The sequence below is a fragment of the Otolemur garnettii genome, unplaced genomic scaffold, assembly GCF_000181295.1.
Source record: "Otolemur garnettii isolate 467f Iridium unplaced genomic scaffold, OtoGar3 scaffold00177, whole genome shotgun sequence".
Lineage (NCBI taxonomy): Eukaryota > Metazoa > Chordata > Mammalia > Primates > Galagidae > Otolemur > Otolemur garnettii.
The window spans coordinates 1,563,532-1,581,383 of record NW_003852572.1 but is presented as its reverse complement, the minus strand read 5'-3'; positions in this window follow the sequence as shown (position 1 = coordinate 1,581,383).

Genomic DNA, 17,852 nt, shown 5'->3' with positions numbered 1-17,852 from the left:
TAGGTGTGGTCCCACTGATTGCCCTCCCTATAGGTGTGGTCCCACTGATTGCCCTCCCTATAGGTGTGGTCCCACTGATTACCCTCCCATAGGTGCGGTCCCACTGATTACCCTCCCATAGGTGTCGTCCCACTGATTGCCCTCCCTCTATTCATCCAACCTTTCCCCTCGCCTCCCCTCTCTTTCCTCTTTCCCCTTTATCCTGGGTTATGGTTGTGTTTTATCTTTCATATGGAAGTGATTATATATTGGTTTCATATTAGTACTGAGTACACTGGATACTTTTTTCCCCATTCTTGAGATACTTTACTAAGAAGAATATGTTTCAGCTCCATCCATGTAAATGTAAAAGAGTAAAGTCTCCATCTTTTTTAAAGACTGCATAATATTCCATGCTGTACATATACCACAATTTATTAATCCATTCATGGGTCGATGGGCACTTGGGCTTCTTCCATGACTTGGCAATTATGAATTAGGCTGCAATAAACATTCTGCTGCAAATATCTTTGTTGTAAAGTGATTTTTGGTCTTCTGGATATACACCTAGTAGAAGAATTGCAGGATCAAATGGAAGGTGTAGTTTTAGATCCCTAAGTGTTCTTTCCAAAAGGAACAGATTACCTTGGATTCCCTCCACCAGTGCAAAAGTCTTCCTTTTCTCCACATCCACACCAATGATCTGTAATTTGGGATTTTGTTATGTAGGTTAATTTTACTAGAGTTAGATTATATCTCAAAGTGGTTTTGGTTTGCATGTCTTTGATGATTAAAGATGAAGAGCATTTTTTCATGTGTCTGTAGGTCATGCACCTATCTTCTTCAGAGAAGTTTCTGTTCAAGTCTCTTGCTCACAATGAAATGGGATCACTTGTTCTTTTCTTCTTAATAAGTTTGAGTTCTCTGTGGATTCTGGTTATTAAACCTTTGTCAGAAACATAACCTACAAATATCTTCTTCCATTCTCAGGGCTGTCTGTTTGCTTTACTTACTGTGCTCTTGGTTGTACAGAAGATTTTTAGTTTGATCAGATCCCAGGAATGTATTTTTGGTGTTGCTTAAATTGCCTGAGGGGTCCTCCTCATAAAGTATTCTCCCAGGCCAATTTCTTCAAGTGTTTTCCCTGCACTCTCTTCTAGTATCTTTATAGTTTCATGTCTTAAGTTTAAATATTTTATCTGGTGAGAGTCAATGTAATTCTTATCCCTGCTCCTCTGTAGATCATATGCTTGTTTCCTCTGACTTATTTCAAGAATTTTTCTTTGTCTTTTATTTTCTTCAGTGAATATGAATGTGGCATGAATGCAGGGTTTTTTTATGTTTATTCTCCTTGGTGATTTTTGAGACTCTTGGATCTATGTTTGGTGTTTGATACTAATTTGGCAGGAAATTCTCAGTCATTATTCCTTCAAACATTTCTGCTGTTCCTTTCTCTCTGCTGACATGTTACAGCTTTTGTAGCTCCTCCACGATGGGTAATGTACTTTCTTTCTTCTTATAATTTAGCCTTTTCTCTCTGCTTTTTAGTATTGAAAGTTTCTCTTGATACACCTTTTCATGTATCCTCAATCTGATTAACTCTCTGCAGCCATGTCTAGTCTACTAACAAGTTCACCACAGACATTTTTTATTTATATTAGTGTGTTTTGTGACATTTAATTTGATTCTTTTTTAGATTCTTTATTATCTCTTCCTATATTACCAATCTCTCCTTATATATTGTCTACTTTTTTCCATTAGTGCCTTTAACATAGGAATCATTGTACTTTTCAATTCCCAGTCTGGTAATTCCAACATTGCTGCCATATCCGAGTCTGGTTTTGATGCTGGCTCTGTAGTTAAAAACAAATTTTTTGTTTATTGCCTTTAAATATGTCTTCCAATCTTTGTTGGATGTAGGCATGACATTCTTGGTAAAAGGAACTGTGATCAATAGGCTTTTATTGATGTGGAAGTAATGCGTGGAGGGGGGATAGACAAATTCTTTTAATTAGGTCTTAAGTTTATACCCCTAGGCTATGACCTTCCCAAGTCGTCCGTTTTTTACTTTCTTAGGAGGGACAGCATAACTAAAAGTGACTGAAGTTGAATGTTTCCCTCCCTCCAAGTGGAAGGCTAGATTGGGCCAATTCCAAATGGGGTTATTTCCCATTTCCTAGATCATTTAGGCTCTGGCATTATTGCAAGAATTTCTCTCTATGCTGAGTCCTTGGTCTCAGGGCTTGAGGAATGAAATTACAGACCACACATATTAGTTACAGGAGAGAGATTATTGACAGGGAAAGACTGATAAGCAACAGAAGGGAATAGGACCTCTGGCAACAGAGGGGGGAACCAAGTGGAAAGCGTCCCGGGGGTTTAAATCTTATCCTGTGGGGAAGGGTTGGTGGGGAAAGTAACACTTCTTGGTACTAATAAAAATAAGCATACTAAATTTTGTTTTGATTTATTGATAACTTTTGCTTATTACATTATCTAATGGAGCAGGGTGTTACCAATTGAGTCAAGCTTACAAAATAGCATTTTGTGATAATAATTCTCAGAATAAAATATAGTTTTGTTGGCTCAGTGCCTCTGGCTCAAGCGGCTAAGGCGCCAGCCTCATACACCTAAGCTGGTGGGTTCAAATCCAGCCCGGGCCCACAAAACAACAATGATGGCTGCAACCAAAAAATAGCCAGTCATTGTGGCGGGCACCTGTAGTCCCAGCTACTTGGGAGGAGAATTGCTTGAGCCCAGGAGTTGGAAGTTGCTGAAGCTGTAACATCACACATTCTACCCAGAGTGACAGCTTGAGGCTCTGTCTCAAAAAAAAAAAAAAAATATATATATATATATATATATATCTTGTTTTGTTTAGCGTGAGAGATAACTTTATCCTCTTTATACCCAGGAACTATAGGTAGTAAAAAGAAAAAAGCTGCATATAAATCTGTACAAATTATTCAGGAAACCTTGAAATGCTAATTGTGTAGACAAGATGTTATGAGCTCCACATAGACAAGTATGTGTTAGTGCCTGGTCGTCCTGGAGATGTGATATTCAGAGCCACCCAGGAAGGCAGATCAGACAGTTTCTTACCAAGGCCTTTCCAACAATACTATTCTGAAGTAACATAGCTCTGTAGAACAACAATCTATTGCTAAGAACTATGAGTACCTCCTTTATTGAATTTTGTTTGTATAATGTCAGTGCATGTCCTCTATCTCATCCTCATTACCATTATGTCTGTGCCCTGTGTGGGCACCCTGTCACCATGCCAATAAAACCAGCTGGGACCATAGACTGAAGGTACAAATGCCTGCAAGAGGGGGACTTCCCATATTCCAGGGAGAGCCTCAAGCCACCTCTGCCATGGCCTCTTAATGACAGGTGTGGGGGCCCACATACTGGAGCTACATGCTTAATGATGCTATGTGCGTTTTCTCCCCAGGCTCCACTCTCACCCTGCTGCACAATGAATGTCCAATGTATAGCACTGTTTGCTAACAAGCGGCCACTATTATCTCATTAACGCCTGCAGCTGGGTGGCCAAGCATCTCCATGCTGGCTAGGAGATTGTCCTGCTCCCAGTGCCTCCCTTGAGACCCATTGGCCACTTCCACAAGCTTGGTGCAAGGTCTCCTACAGTGTAACCTATTTTGGTCCAAGATCCTGAACCTGCAATTTCAATACATTGCTCTTATTTAATAGAAAGGTTAAAGGGATTACATCAAGAAAAAAATATGTTAGTATTTTAAAATGTTAGTAGTTTTTGTTGTTGTTGTTTTTTGTTTTTGCAGTTTTTGGCCTGGGCAGGGTTTGAACCCTCCACCTCTGGTATATGGGGCAGGTGTCCTACCCCTTGGACCACAGGCACCACCCTTAAAGGATGTTTTTATTTTCATTAGACTCACTCTTCTTCAAGGTATTGACATTTTTATGGTAGGGTATAAATGTGAATTGAGACTAGAATATTTTTAGTATGCCTGTCTCATGACCATGAACACACTCAGGCATTAACATTGATAATCTTCTTAATAAATCTAAGTTCCTTTTTCTGAGAGTGGAGGAAATTAATGATGCATAAAATATTTCCTAAAGTAAAGTGTTTTATTTCATTTTAGTATACCCAAGGAAGCATACGGAACTTTCTTGCTTATGGCAATAAGAGAAGATGGAGTCTAAAATGTCTTTGTAGTGTTATAATATACACACATAGACAGAAATGTGCATAGTCAATTTCTATCTTATGGAATTTTCATAAAATGAACTCTGTTCCTCTAGCACACAGACCCAGGAACATGTTACCAGAAGCTCACCTTTTGCTGGCTCTCAGTCATTATCCTTCAGTTAGGTAGCCACAATCCTGACTTTGAATTCACTGTGTGTGAATTTTTATTTAAACAAAAATTGTACAATGTGCATCATTTTGTATCGTGCTTCTTTTGCTCAGCATTATACAGTATTTGTGAGATCCATCCATAATCCATGCATTCACATTTTTTTGCTATTTTTTCTATTCTATGAATTTTATTTAACCACACTTACTTATTCACTGGGTGAATACTGATTTATCTACCGTTTATCTGTTCCCCAGCAGATGGACACATCGTTATTCTAGGTTTTGACTATGAGAAAAAGTATTCTTGTTCAAACAAAACTAGGTACACGGAATTAACAATGGTGGTTTATACTTGACTTGATCACTTTGTCTCAGCAGGAGTTAATGTAATTTCAAAGAATATGAAATCTACAAATATGCTTTGTAGAGTTCTATAGAGTCATAAGAGGAAACATAGAAAGGGCATTTGATTGGCAAGTGCTCTGTCAAGGTGGGAGTCTCAAATGTGGGCAGCTTCTGGTCCATCTTAGCGATTCTTAGCAGTGTTTGACTAGCTGCGTGGGGCATGTCAAAAGAAGGACTTTCCAGTGCTTAGGGTAGAAAGTTTTCTGTGGCTGGGCTAATTCCTGGAACAACTGTTTTATTCTGAATTCAAGCTGTCATAATGGTTTATGGGGTTATGGTGGGGAGGGGGAGGTTTTTGGCCATAGAAAGAACCTAAAACATTCACCTATAGGGCTATAGTCTGATTTATGGCCATGGGATGTGGCAAAGATTCTTTCCTTCATCTAACTCTAGTCAGACTCCTCCAAGCCCGAAAAGCCCACACCTTCTGTCTGTCCTTGCTGGGTTTCATCATTCAGTTTTAGCAAGAATTCTGGTAAGTCAGCTTGGGAAAAACAACCTACTCATAAAACCTAATCACCTTCACCTCATCTAATTCTTCATCTTCCCACCCTTACCATCCCACAGGGGATGACTGGTCACCCTGGCCTGCTTTCGACAAGACTTCTCTTAGGGCGGCTTAGCCAAATCTCCCCTTACCTCCCAGGTTTTCTCTTAGTAATTTTTCATCCTATGACACCCTCAAACTGCCGCTTGGCTATAAATGCTCACTTCCTCTTATGGTATTTAAAATTGAGCTCATTTTTATGCTAAGGTCTCTTTTCCCCTATTTCAGTAATTCCTGATTAAAATCTATTCTCATCACTTTATTCTCCAGCTCTGATTTAATCTGGCAGAGGAAAAATCAAAAGGGGGAAAGACCACAGCCAGCCAACAAAGGACCTAAGCTGTGGGCTAATCAATCTCAGATAAAATCTTGAGTGGATACTCCATGCTGTTCTGTTTGCATTACACCAAGATAAGCCATAGCCCCTTTCCGGTATTTTATCCATAATGCCCAGGAGGATAATAATGTAAACATTTCTTCTAAATGTCTCACAAGAGCTCTGGCAAAAAGAAAAAAAAAAAGCTCCATAGACAAGTACAATCCAGTAGCCATAATTTCATGTCAAAAACCAATTAACTTACTGATTTTAAATATAGGAAAGCAGCACTCCATTAAAGACAGTATAACTTACAAAGATCAAGTTCAATTTCACATTACCCTAACAAAGCCCAACATCCATTCCTAAAGAAAATACTCAGAAAGGGAACTGGAAGCAGGTAGGCTTTATTTTAAGTGAATTTAGGTCTCACCCAAGAAAAATGTGTAGGGATTTACTTCACACATGTATGACTAATAGGCTCATTGAAATATATCATTCTGTCTCCCCTAGGAGCTTTTTTCTTCCCAAAACAAATTGATTCCTCTACTTCTAGATGATTTAAAAAATGTGATATTCCTAACAGATATAAAATATCAAGTTTTGAAATTCAAAGACAAAAAGCAAAATCTCTTTACTTCTTTAATCACTACTATGTCCCTGTGTGGCCTTTGAATATCTGATATCACACTCCTTGTGACCCTAACATGAGCAAATGAAAAAACAATGCACAATTGTTATTAAAAAGAAGCAAAAACAGCACAAACTTATAAAACTAATACCAACAGTAATATTCATTCTAATAGAGCTTATTCAACACCTGTATGTGCCAGACATTCTCTCAAGATCGTTACGTCTATGGACTCATTTTGTTCTTCAAAGCTAGTTTTCCTTGAATTATCTCATATATTGCCATTATCATAGTTCTTTCATGGTTTTGTATATCTAAACCAGAGAACTCCACTTGACTACAAGATACTAATATTATTGATAAATAACCTTATATGTGTTTTCTCAAGCCCCCAAATCCAATAGATGGCTTTGTTAAAATTTATTGAAATTGCACTCAGGTCTCCAGTATCAGAATTTTTTATATTAACACTTAGTGTATCTTCAACCACTCTCTTAATCCTTCAACATACCCTATAAAATCCCCTTCCTCTCTCCTGGTTAGAAGCATTCTCGTCATAGGCTATCTTCTCTGCTTCTCAGCAGTGACAAAAATAAGTCTTTCATTCCTTCTGATGGTTGTGCTTATTTTAACAAACCTCAGAACAATCACATTATTGGAATTTTTCATTTGGGAATCTGTCTTGAAGTCACCCAGCTGGAAAATAGCTACACCAACATTCCAGCCCTGGGATTCTGGCTCGAGAGTATTCCTCACTTTCTGCACACATACAGGCACACACACAGAGACACACATGAAGACACACAGAGACATAGATACACACATGAGCGCACACACACACACACACACACACTATCTCTATTCCCCTAGCCCAATGAACCCTTAACCATATAACTTTGTGCCACTATTACAAATTATTCACTTTTGAAGTAATTGTTTAAAGAAACAATAAACCTCTTTAAATCACTTTCTTCCTTGATCTTTTCATTTAAATAATGAGTTTTTTACTTAAAACTTATAAGGCATTATAATGGATTTATCTTTAATTCCTTATGATAAATGGACTTGATGTTTATATACTTAAAATGAATCTACTTATTTATCTACTTGATGGGCATTAAAAACTTCTCCTTACTCTACTTAAATTTTTTGTTCAGTGATTTAAGGTCTATCACAGTGGAATGATGTTTGCCCCAAAACAAATATAGCAGAAATAAGTGGGCCTTAGTTAAACTATTCTTAATTTTTTATATTGTATTCAGTATTTATTTGGATCTAATTCTTCTAATTTTTTTAATTTAAAAAATTTTCAGATTAACATAAGGGTACAAATGATTATATTACATTGTTTGTATTTATTAGGTAAAGTTTAAGTTGTAGTAGAGTCCTTCAACCAGGGGGTCTGGTTTATACCCTTACATTGTGCACATAGATGAGAGCACACCAATCTCCCTCCCTCCTTCCCTCTCTTCTTTCTTAGCTCCCTCCTTTACACTTACATTTATTTATTTGTTTATTTTTTTGAGGCAGTCTCACCTTGTCACCCTCAGTAGAGTGCTATTGCATCACAGTTCACAGCAACCTCAAACTCTTGGACTCAAGCAATTCTCTTGCCTTAGCCTCCTGAGTAGCTGGGACTACAAGTGCCTGACACAACGCCCAGCTATTTTTAGAGACAGAGTCTCTCTCTTGCTCAGGCTAGTCTCCAACCCATGAGCTCAGGCAATCCACCCGCCTCGGCCTCTCAGAGTGCTAGGATTATGGGCATGAGCCACTGTGCCCAGCTCCACTTAAATTTAATTGTGTTTTTCTCTTCTGTGAGGGTGTAGTTGTTTATCTACTGGTTTCATATTAGTATTGCATACATTGGACACTTGCTTTTTCATTCCCGTGATAACTTATTAAGAAGAATGTTTCTCAACTCCATCTAGGTTAATTCAAAATACGTAAAGTCTCCATTTTTTTATGGCTTAATAATATTCCATGGTATACATATACCACAGTTTATTAATCTATTCTTGGGTTGATGGGTACTTGAGTTGATTCTGCATCTTGGCGATTTTGAATTGGGCTTCAATGAACATTCTAGTACCAATGTCCTTATGGTAAAATTATTTATTTCTTCTGAGTAGATGTAGAGAGAAGGGAACACATTTCTACTGCTGGTAAGGTTGCAAATTTAATTTTTTTTTTTTTTAAGGAATCCATATATGGGCTTTTGGATTTTTAATTTTCTTTTTTTAAGATTCAGAACATTATTGAGGAACAAAAGTTTAGAGTATTGACTGTAAAAAAGTTATAAGTATGCCTATTACCTGGACAGTGTGCATATTACCTGCTAGGTATGATTTCATCCATTTCCACCCCCACCCCCATTTCTCTTGAGTTTAACTTCCAGCTGTGCACCCGAGAGATGTTCATTTAGTTCCAGTTTAACAGTGAGTGCATGTTTCTCCATTCTTGCTGTACTTCACTTAGAGGAATCATCCCCAGTTCCATCCAGATTCATATAAAAGGAATTTATTAATTTTTAATGGCTGAGTATGTATGCACCTCATCTTATTTTATTTTATTAACATTTTAATGAGAGAAGGCAATTCTTTATCTAGGTAGTTGTTACAAGGGTATAAAATTGTTTAATTTTAAAAGAAAATATATTGAATTTAAGTTTTTTTATTTTTCAAAGTCATTCATTTTTAAACTATATTAGTTTATATAAAATTGTATACATTTATCATATACAACATAATATTTGTAATTATATATTATATGTAGTTGATAGACTAAATCTGGCTAATTAACAACATATTACCTCATTTTTGTGGTAAGAACACAAGTTCCTATATCTCAGCATTTTCCAGGAACACAATATGTGAAATTTACTATAGTTAAGCTCTACAATAAGTCTCTTGAATGGATACCTCTTCTGTAACTGTAAGGTTATATACTTTAATCAGCATCTCCTCAAGACTCCCTCTTTCCTAACCATTTCAGATGCTGATGAACACCATTCTACCCCTAAATTCTATGGGATAAACTTGTGTTTTCCACATATAAGTGAGGACATGTATGTGTGGCTTACTTTACTTAGTGTAATGTCTGTAAAGTTTATCTGCATTGTCCCAAATGGCACCCCTCTCCTCTGGATAGTATGCCACTGTGCATCTATATCATATTTTCTTTATTTACTCATCCACTGATGGTCATTTATGTTCATTCCATGTCCTAGCTATTGTGAATAATATGGGAGTTCAGATATCTTTTGTACCTAGTGATATCACTTCCTTTTGATATAAGCTCAGCAGTGAGATTTCTAAATAATATTATAGTTTTACTAATTTTCTGAGCACTCTCCTTACTATTTTTCTTAATGGCTGTAAAAATTTGCATTCCCAACAATAGTGCCAGGTTCATTTTTCTACATACCTTCTCCAACAGTTATCTTTCTGTTTGATAATAGCCATTCTAACATGAGTTAGGTGATATCTCATTGTGGTTTTGATTTGTATTTCCCTGATGATTAGTGACATTAAACATCTTTTCATATACCTAGTAGATGTTAGAATGTCTTCTATTAAGAAATGTCTTTTCAATTGCTTTGTCCATTTAAAGAAATTGAGTTATTTGTGAGATTTTTATTTTGGCTATGGCATTGTTTGAATTGCTTACATATCTTGTATAGTAATCCCTAACAGATGTATACATTGCAAATACCTCCTCCTTTCTGTAGGTTGTCTTTTCATTCTGTTGATTGTTTTCTTTGCTATGCAGGTGTTAGTTTGATGTAATGCCACTAGCCTGTTTTTGTTTTGTTGTCTATGATTTTAAAGTTATATCCAAAAAATTATAGCCTAGGAGCAGACTAAGATATCAGACTAGCCAGCTACTTTTGGTGGGACAGGGAAAAGTAGCCTCCAAGCCACCTCTGGCTGGGGAAGTCTGCACAGAAATATCACTTTGGGGGCACAGTGAAGCAGCAGGAGACTTTAAGAGCCAACCAGGTCTGGAGCTGAGAAAAATGAACATGGAAGGCAAATGCTTAGTATGGGCAGAGGCTGGCTGGTCAGCCAGTTCCTGCTGAAGTCTGAGAGTAGGAAAAGGTTGGCCCAAACTGTTTTGATTTTGGATTTGGGGGCTTGCTAGAGCAGCAAGTAGGTACAAACTGTGGCCTGTGGCTAGGGTTAAACTCTGGCGGTTAGGGGCTGAGTGGGAGGCTGGTGTTTTCCCATCAGCTTGCCTGCTGGTGGGGCAACACCATTGTGGAAAGACTGCTTGGCCAAGAGTATCAGTCATCAGGGTCATAGTGCACAGCTGGCTTTGGCACACCTGCTGGGCTCAACTGGCCATCCTTGCAGAGAACCTCCTGCAACCTCTCCCTGGGAGGGCTATTCACTACTATTCAATATAGTGCTAGAAGTTCTAGTTAATGCAATCAGGCAAGAGAAGCATATAAAGGATATCTAAATTGCTGCTAAGTGCTTGCAACTTCTTTATATGTTATTTTCTTCTTTTCTCTTGCTCTCAAAATCCTCTGTCTGTGAGAGAGCTTAAGAGTTTGCTTATAATATGTCTAGGGTAGTTTTATTTAGGTAGAATATTACTGGAGACCTGTGACCTTCCTGCATTTGAATATCTTTCTCCAGATTTGTGAAGTTCTCTGCTATTATTTATTTAAATATGCTTTCTACCTCATTATCTTTCTTTACTCTCTCTTGAATATAAATAACTGTAACATTTGCTTTTTAGTAATGTCACACAAATTCTGTGAGCGTTATTTCTTCTCAATGTTTTTCTTTACATTTTCTTCCTTTGACTTTTTTTTTTGGCCATCGCCAGGTTTGAACCCACCACCTCTGATATATAGGGCCAGTGCCCTATTCCTTTAAGCCACAGGCACTGCCCCTTCCTTTGACTTTTTTTATATCCTCTGGATATATATTTTCAAATAACTTGTTTTAAGTTCACAAATTCTCGTTTTGATCAGGTCTGCTATTGATGATCTCTATTGCATTTTTCATTTTGTTTATTGTATTTTTAACTTCAGGATTTCTGGAAATTTTTGTTCTTTTTTTTAAGTGACCTCAGGTGATATTTGCCTGACAATATTACTATAGTTTCCTATAGTATGTGTCAGGAATGAACATCCCATGAAGAGTCTCAGAATGCTGGAGAAGCTAAAAAGCTCCCTTTTCCCCCCTGTAAAAAATTGAGTCTAGGGAAATTCTCTGTGTATGGTGCTACGCTATCTTGGGAAGTGGTGACACAGTCAAAGAGAACTGTTCTTATGGTTTGATCCTGGCATTTTTCGGTTTTGTGGTTCAAGAGGGTATCTTAGCTGGGTGCAGTGCTCACACTTGTAATCCTAGGCACTCTGGAGGCAGAGGCTGGATAGCCTGAGTTCAGGAGATTGAGACCAGCTTGAGCAAAAGAAAGGCCCCATCTTTACCAAAAATAGAAAAATGAGCCAGTAGTGATGGTGGGTGCCTTATAGTCTCAGCTATTCAAGAAGCTGAGGTAATAGGATCTCTTGAGCCCAAGAGACTGAGGTTGCTGTGAGCTATGATGATGCAAAGGCATGCTACCAAGGGCTACAGAGTGAAACTCTGTCTCAAAGAAACAAACAAAAAAAGAGGTGTCTCATTCTCACCCCTAAGTTCTGGAATATTCAAGGTGGTATTGTTGCCTGTAGATAGTTTATAGATTTCTGTGGGGGAGGAGAGTGAAGCCATCATACTAAAGTCACCACTTTAAATATGCTTTGGTAAAAATTATCCTAATATTATCCACAACTTCAGGTAAATGAAAAATAAATATAAAATCTCTGTTTGAAGTAAAAGCAAAAGTTCAGGAAAATCCTAATTAATTTTAATCTTAGGACTTTGGGAACTATTTCTCTGTGATTGTATTAGAACATACATTCTATATTTGAATAAGGCATTACTTAAAATTATTTGGCATTTGACTCAGAAATAAGTAAATGAAAGTGAATGTTATTTTCTGGAAATATTAAACAACTTAAGAAATTTTGTAGGATTTCTTAGGATAGAACATAAATTGTTTTATCCTTTGGGGTCTATCTTCATTATTGTGTCTGCTATTTTATCTTCTATTATTTTATTCCCATCCTATTTTAAAGCAATATTTGAGTATAATTTTGATGTTTTATCTTCCTGCTATCTATCTGCCAGCTAGTTGTCTAACATAAAATTAGTCTGTTAACATATGTTAATGGCAATAAAATGGTCCAATATACCTTTGCTTCCATAGCTACTAACGCAACATTTATCACTTTCTCTCCATGTGCACATTGAAAAAAATGAAAGCTAGCTATGAAATTTCCACAAATCTGGTGCTTTGGTAAAAATTATCCTAATAGTATCCACAACTTCAGGTAAATGAAAAATAAATATAAAATCTGGTGCTTTGGCACCAGATTTGTGATAGTAACAAGTGTAGTTGCAGATTATCATCGAAAATTGTGTCCAACTTTTAAAAATATTTTTAATTACTTTGAAGCTTTTGAGTAATGAGAAATTTATAGTAAAGATTTCAATAACTTTTTGGTAACACAGGAAATAATAATGATAGTTAAATCAATATTTTACTTGTGCTCACAAAGAAAAATCTCAAAATTTAAAGACAAATAGCAAAGTGTCCCAAATTTAATTGAAATATAAGTTGAGAAATATAACTATGCAACAATAAACACAACATGTGACATTATTAAATGATAATATTTAAAATGTTATATTCTTAACAGATTAAATGATCTCCCAAAACACTTAAAAAATTTTCATTTCCTTTCCTAATTATGTTAAAATAATAGTAGTAGAGATATTTTCTGATATGTAAGTGTATTGATAAGTCAAATTAAATATAGTAGTAAGAAAAATTTATGTAATATTTTCATTAAAATCAGGAACAAATTAATTCTGGTCCTGCCATTATTTATCACTGTTTATCTAGGTCTTATCAGTGCACAGATAATGAAAGAAAGAAGAAAGAAACATTATGAACTTGCAACTTGATTGATACCTAAAAGTACAAAATATGATACAAAAATTTCCAAGAGTTTTTACCAGAAAATCTATATTAGCTGTTAGGTGCTCACTGTTCTCAAGTACTATCATGCTTCTTCACATTCCTAACACTAAGCATCATGGAGCAGTTATTTGTGACTTGGTTTATACACTTTGCCATACTATATCCTTCAAAAACCTTTATGAGTCACAATTATTCCTACGTAAAATAATATCATATTTTAATAAGTAGCAGATTTAAATTAATGCAGTACTCTCTGAAAAGTGTCACTCTCTCTTTAATACTCTGATCCTAATAGAACTGGAGAATTTGCATTATTCTAATAATAAATGAAATGAATGAATAATTAATTTATTAATGAATTAAAAGTACAAAAGCAAACAGATGATTGATTTCAAGTCTTGCTAAGATACTCTCCATGGTTGACCATATTTCCACTGAATTTGGCATTTCCCTGTTGCTTATCAGTTGGATTTCTAAAGAAACTGAGTTAACATTCATGAAGAGAATAATCAATGAGTTGGTGTCTATCAAAGACAGTGAACACAAGGAGAGGCACTCCCTCAACATATCAGTATCCTATAGAAAACATCATTTTTATTTTCTAAATAGTGTTAGCCACTTATAGAGCATGCACACTGCCAAGTGGAAACAGATGGTGATAGTAAAGCTAGCGCAGGGTCCTGCAGCCCCTGATGCTCCAAGTTTAGGGACCTTCCTATAGTCAGTTGTGAGGAGCCAAGAATGTGGCCTGGGCATAGGGGTGAGGAGGGGTAGAATTGAAGACGGGAAACCTGATAAAGCCATTCTGGTGAGTGCCTATCAAAGAAGACACTATAGCTTTTTCCTGACCCTTTAACACTTTCTTTGTCTGCAAATTCTGGGCAGCACTATTGAAAAATTGCTCAAGGTATTCTCTGTTTTATAGTCAGGGTCTCTCTGTGCTGCCCAGTGTGGAGTGCACTGACTATTCACAGGTGCAAGAATGGTGCGCTATAGCCTCAAACTCAGGAACTCAAGGGATTCTCCCGTTTCAGCCTCCCAGAAAGCTAGGTCTACGTGTGTGTGCCACCACACCCAGCTAAGGTGCTGTCTTCTAGTACAAAAAGAATACGATGAAATCTTCAGAATTAGCTCTTCTGAGAAACTGGAAAATGTGTCTGTTTACTAACACTTCCTCTTAGTATTGTGGAAAAAAATAGTCAACTATATAGAATATAGAAATTGTACAAACTAATTCATAGGATCTCAACAATATCTGAAATTACCAATGACAGGGTTGATTGTGTACATATTTTATGTTCATATAACTTAGCTGAATGAGTTAATTTACATAATAAAACATGGAAATTTTATATTATTAATTTCTAATTTATCACAAGAAACATTCACCCTATTTGCAAGGAGATTTTTGAATTAGTTATATTTTAATTACGGTGACTGAGGCTATTTTCCTTTATTTGAAGATGGCAGTCAATTTATTTTATTTTTGCTGAACAGGCTAAAAATAGACTTGTAATTATCTATAATAACTTAAAATAATATTGTTCTTATAACAGAAATGGTTGAACAGATTTCAACCCTCCACGAGGGTAAATTTTCATATCATTACATATGGCTCCAATACTTCAAATATTAGAATTCAAGGTAACTTTTAAGTTTACAGGAAAAGAAATCATAAAAATAAAATGACACTGAATAAAATATCTAACAATTATTCTACCATTACTTAGCACTGACACAACATTCATTAAGCCTATTAAGAATATCTGCTTTTCAGTCATAAGCCACTAGGAGAAAATTAAAACCTTTTCTTTTTAAAACTTAAAAATTTCCAATTAACTTAAAAGTAGAAATATGAATTTGAATGTACATCATATTATTTTTTTACCAGCTTAACCAAAGAGACACAAATTAGTTAATTTAAAGTAATCTATGTCGCTGATCTAATTGTTTATATGGTTAAATAATTTTAATTGTATATTTTCACATTTCTGTGAATTCACACTCACATATCTGGTTCTAACCTGGCAGTACAGGGTTCACTTTCCCCCATTGCTTAGCAGTAGCTTCCCTCTGACCCCCAAAATGCTCTCTTGTACCCCTGTGAAAAACAGATTTACCAACTAGGTTATGCTATTATTTTTGGATTTTTAAAAACAATAACTACTCAAAACACTATTTTCCAAAGTTACTCAGCTCTGCTACATTTTTCAGCACGATTAACATAATGTTATAGCACATGTGTGTAATACAGTTGGGTTCTTTAACCTTTCACAGAAATAGAGCGTCTTTCCTTGTAGCTTCTGTGTAAAATACAATTATAAACGCTGAGCACATCCTTCTCTTGCTATTTTTTATGCTGCTATGTATTATCTGTGGGGTCTGAAAAACTACCTGACAGACATTTTTCCATCAAGTGATCCAACAAATGGCCTTCAGAAAGAAAAAACAAAAGAAATAATACATGGGTCCGTGCCTATGGTTCAAGGAGTAGGGTGCTGGCCCCATATACAGAGGTGGCGGGTTCAAACCCAGCCCTGGCCAAAAAAAAAGAAAAGAAAAGAAATAAGACATAGACAGATGTTGGAATGGCTGACAGCAGGGCCTTTTCATTCACACCACTGCAAAAAATTAGTGAGGGTGTGAACTGCTTATGCTCACAAGCTGTGATGTAAACTCCATTGTGGGCTGCCAAATGACTAAAAGGGAAAAGCACTGAAAACTTAAACCTATACCACTTTTGATAAAAAATACAGGTATCAGAATACTTTCTTGTCACTATTTTAAGGCTGAGAAAATAAAAGATGTTTGGCTCTGTGAAATACTTGTGCTCAATGATGAAATGTAAATAAATGAAAATACTTGAATTATCAAAACTAACAGCCTGTTGATCAAAACTTCATTCCTAACTTCATCTTATGATGCTTGTTAAGCCAAGGTTATTCTATCATGCGCACTGCCCAGTCTCAAATAGTTTCCTACCTTGCAAGACATCTGCTAAATATAGAATATAAATGTCTTAACACAATAACTAAGAAAATGCTGTGAAAGCTATGTTAACCAGTTTGATGAAAATGTTTCAAACCATACATAAAACCAGTGCATTGTACCCCATGATTGCATTGATGTACACAGCTATGATCTAATAAAAAAAGTTTTTTAACTTAAAAAAAAGACTTGTCTTAAAATCAGTTACCCCATCCAGGCCTTAAAACCTCATCCTTCACCTTATACCCTCTTTGAGGTGTTGTTAAGAATCAACCAAGATTGTTTTTCTTTCTTCTTTCAGTACATGCAACAAAGTAAGCTTTGTTTGCTCCTTAGTATTTTGGATAGTGTTTTGCTAAGCTGAAAGTTGACAAAAGCTATAATTACACAAATCAATGGTTTATTCCTAGCCTAGCAAGACATGCCTAGAAATAGAATTGGGAAGCAATTCCCTCCACAAAAGATACAATAACAATAAATGCTTAGAAGCATCGTCCCCCAGAAAGGCCCAGAACCTGTGTAAGCAAAGCAGCAAAATCCTATTGAAAGACATAAATGAAAATCTCAAAAAATAAAAAAGTGCTCCCCATACTTGGATGGACACATTCCATGGAATAAAAAGACGGTATTCATTTCTCCCAACTGATCATAGAAGTTATGCAATTTTAAAGGAGCACAGTGATTTCTTTTTCTTTTTAATTCAGGAAATCCGGCTGGAAATTAGTATGAAAAACATGAAAAACAAAAACTGTAAGGTGCCTTTGTTCTAGCAGAGTCTGATATCATCCATTGTAAAGGTGCCGTAACTAAGTCCAGATCTGTTACCTCGGGAATGGGAGAAAGAGTCATCTCACAAATTACTGGTGCATGCATATACTGTCGCAGCCTGTTTGGAAAGCAATTCGGTAATATCTAATAAAATTAAAAATACATACATACTTTGGCTTAGCAATATTACTCCTGGGAATCTTTCTCACAGAAATAAAAACATAACGGCCACAACGACGTATTTATTGTAGAAATTCCCATAGTGGCAAAAACTAGAAAACTTAGGAAATGTGCAAAAGGGAAATGTCTACATAAATACAGGCAGATCCACACCAAGAATACCAGGCAATCATTAAAAAAATTCTAGAACAGCACTTCACGAACCTTGTGTAAATATGCACCTATATGTCCATTTATACAAGTATATATAAAGTATATATGCAAACTATAAAGACACATGTGTTATATAATTGTGTAAAACATTATATATGTAAAATGTACAAAGATATGTGTCATATAATTCTATAAATTAATGACCAAGTTAGCCTTTTATGTATGTTTTGATACATGCCTATGTACACATATGTATGTATATAGTTATGGGAGGATGGATAAAAAACACAGAGTTCTCATGTGGGTTTATGGCCATGAAGAGAAACTGTCATGGGTCGAGTTAAAGAGAAAAGAAGAGAAAAGCAGGCTCGGCGCCCGTGGCTCAAGCGGCTGAGGTGCCAGCCACATACACGAGAGCTGACGGGTTTGAATCCAGCTTGGGTCTGCCAAACGACAATGACAACTACAACCACAAAATAGCTGGTTGTGGCAGGCA